Source organism: Fukomys damarensis, unplaced genomic scaffold (assembly GCF_012274545.1).
Source record: "Fukomys damarensis isolate Sample0158 unplaced genomic scaffold, DMR_v1.0_HiC HiC_scaffold_23, whole genome shotgun sequence".
Taxonomy (NCBI): Eukaryota; Metazoa; Chordata; class Mammalia; order Rodentia; family Bathyergidae; genus Fukomys; species Fukomys damarensis.
The window spans coordinates 49,737,696-49,741,268 of NW_022900935.1; the positions used below are offsets into that span (position 1 = coordinate 49,737,696).

Sequence of the window (3,573 nt, forward strand, 5' to 3'; positions counted from 1 at the left end):
TGTGAGTTCGAGACCAGCCTGGGCTACACAGTGAGTTCCAGGTCAGTCTCAACTACATAGTGAGACCCTGTCTCAAAAAAACAAACAAACAAACAAACAAAAAAGCAATGAGATTGCAGGGCTTAGTAGTGACTTCCACCATATGACAGTGAACAGTTTCCTGTCTTTTCCACTCACTGGAAAAACAGTGGCACCTAAAATAAAGGGGAGGACCAGACTGGATTGTAAATATCCCCAAAAGACTATGAAGGTGCTGATGGTTTGGGTACTAGCCTGTGATGCTGCTGGGAGGGGTGTAGGTTTAGTGGAAGGAGTCAGGTCACTGGGGGCATGCCCTTGAAGGGGATATTGGCACCCCAGCCCTTCCTCACTTTCTTTTTGCTTCTTGGCCATCATGTAGTCAACAGTTTTGCTCCATCACGTGCTCCCCATAGTGATGTTCGCCTTGCCACAGGTCCAAAGCAATGGGGCCAAGAAACCATGAATAAAACTGAGGAAACATGGCTGCCTAGGGTTGTTAGAAGGCCATTCTCCACAAGGGATTCAGATCTACAACTGCAGGAATCTCAGGCTGCATCCAGAATGGATCCTGGGCCATAGTGGACCCTCGATGGATACTTCAGGATGGATATGAGGAGCAGACAACAGATGTCTCATCCCTCTTACAACCAAACCCCCCTGCATGGACTTCAATTTGAGTAGAAGTGGCTGGTCCTTGTCTGGTTGCCTCTGAGAGACTGTAAAGCACCATGACAGGATCCCATTTCCTGCCCCTGCTGGTTTGGCTGCTGGGCTCAGCCCTGGTGACTGCCAAATGGGTTCATGTAGACTCTGAGGTCCACACCGACCATCAGCCTCACCAAGGAGACTGTGAGGGTGACAGGAATGGGATTATTGATGGCTACGAGTGTGAAAAAGGCCCCCACCCTTGGAAGGTAGCCCTGCTCAAAGGCAGCCAGCTGCACTGCGACAGCGTCCTGGTTGACAAGCGCTGGGTGCTCATAGCCGCCCACTGCAAGATGGGCCAGTACACTGCAGGTGGGTAGTCACAAGCTCAGTGACAGAAGCATTCTGCCACCCAAAGTACTCCACACAGACCCACGAGAATGACATCACGCTGTTGCGGCTCGATAACCCAGCCAGGATGTCATCTAGTGTGAAGGGCGCCAACCTGCCCACCCACTGCAAACCCGCTGCAACCTTGTGTTCCACCTCTGGCTGGGGCACTACAACCAGCCCTCAAGTGACCTTCCCAGCCCAGCTCATGTGCACAAATGTGAACTTCATTGCCCTCATTGAGTGCAAGGTGTACAAGGACCTGCTGGGACAATCCATGCTGTGTGCCGGCATCAAGGACTCTTCAGACCAACACCTGCAACGGTGACTCAGGGACCGATGATGTGCAGAGGTACTGTGCAAGGCGGCGTGTGCTGGGGAACATTCCCTTGTGGCAAAACCAACAACCCAGGTGTCTACACCCAAGTCAGTACACTAAGTGGGTGAAAAACACCATGAGAAGGCATTCCTAATGCACCAGCAGCAGTATGATCACAGCTCCAGGCAGGAAACTCAGAAACAAGGACATCAGCGACCTCTAAATGCCTATCTGACTATCTTTCTTCAGAGAAGTAGTAAACCCTCAAAAACCACAAGTCAAAATAGCAAGGACCTAAAACCAAAACAAGAAAAGAAAAGAGACCTCAGTGTTGTGGAAAATGTGGGCGAGACCAGCACGCTCAAGGCCTGGAGCTGGGAATTCCTTTTGTCTCTATGCAGAAGATTTGTTCTTGTGAAGAGAGGCCACCCTTCACTGCCTTTCACTTAGAAATTCTAATTTAAGGAAGAGAGGACTGAAAACCAAAAGAGATACAAAATGTGGAGCAAGAGTTGAATTCATTGCATTATCTAGAGTCACAAAAGAGGAAGGAAATGCAGAACGTGTTCCAGAGCAAGTGGATCCTTTAAACAATAGGTCAGTTAATTCAAGGACACGAGGAAGCCATGAAGAGTAACACTTAGGCAGAACTATGAGTGCTACGCAAAAACATTTGTGAAATGGAACAAGGAAGTCACAAAAGAAAAACACCTATGATCCTAGCCACATAAACTGATATACTCAGAATAAAATTGGGAAGAAAACACACACACATTACTGAAACTTTGAGCCAAAATAAATATTTCCTCCTTTAAGTTAATTATCTCAGGTATTTTGCCACAGTAAAAGAAAACTGACTAGCACAGGATCAATAGGAAGGAGCCCATTAATAACATGTAACAGAATATGACATGTACTAAAAATATAAAACTCTCTAAAGTTGTGATTGTAACAACAAAGGGACTATTCAAAATAAATTCTTTTAAGGAAGAGAATTTCAGTGCTGACTATTAATGATCAAAACCTTCCTACAGAAGTATACTTATAGGGCAACTCCAGAAAAGTCAAGGCGGCACTCTGAGATTTTGTCAATCAGTTTAATATATATCCATAGGTAGTTCATATGAATGCTTAAATTACAAAATTAGCTGCCATGGTTCAAATGTGTGGGACTTTTAAGAAAACTTATATTACTCAAAAGATAGCTAAGTATATCAACTCTGATTTCTAAAATGTATTTTAAAGGTCTGTAAAACACCCCTAATTCTAGATTTATATTGCTTTAATCAAATTTTGTTATTTTTATCACTATAACTTAAATTCATGAACTGTTAAAAATTATTACATTTACATATCCCAGTTTACATATTTGTTTTAACCTAGAGAAAAATCCATGTGGAAAGTTTCCATGCAGCTACAGAGACAGCAGCACATGTTGTTGTCACAGCAACTCATTGTTATTGCTTCAGAACACTTTCACATAAAGCATCAACAAAACCCCACCACCCACCATACCCACTAAAAAGCCCAATGCTTTCCAATCCCCAGCAAAAATTACCTGGTACAAGCAGTAATTTAAAAAATGCTTTCCTAGTAAGAAGCATTTATAAAATGCAGAGATCTGAACAAGACAAATGCTTGTGCAGATAGATGGGCCTCTCCCCCAAGAGTTTCTTCCTCAAGGGGCAGAAAAGAGCTCTCAATAGTTTAGGAAAGCTCATTTTAAAAAGTATACTTATGCATATTTATGGTTATTTCATTGAAAGACCATAACCAACCTCAACAGTGAAAGAGAGCAATGTACAGGGAGAAGCAAAGGTACAGCCATAATAAAGAGAATACAGCTTCTCCATGAACATCCAATAGGTTGCAGTGACCAAGAAGAAAAATGGGACCTCACACACAATGATCCTATTGCTGATCTGGCTGAAGCAGTTAATTTTCCATGCATTTGTTGCTCAAGAAAAATAAATATATAACCACTCAACATACAGCATTCACATTGTCATTAACTCATACCATCAGATAGGAAGGAAACTGTACTCCACTACCTATACCTAGTTTTCCATGTACACATCAGTGTCCTACCACCTACAGACTTCCTATAATACTGTCATCACCCCTCCCATCTATAAAACTCATACCGAGTCCCTGATATTTCATCACCACATAGTGTTCTAAATTTTGCTTTTGTACAA

General features: G+C 43.1%; 1 pseudogene; it reads left to right on the plus strand.

Annotated features, from left to right (window-relative positions):
* Positions 1-235: 235 nt before the first annotated feature.
* On the plus strand, positions 236-1,958 carry LOC104857058 (annotated as a pseudogene).
* Positions 1,959-3,573: the final 1,615 nt, after the last annotated feature.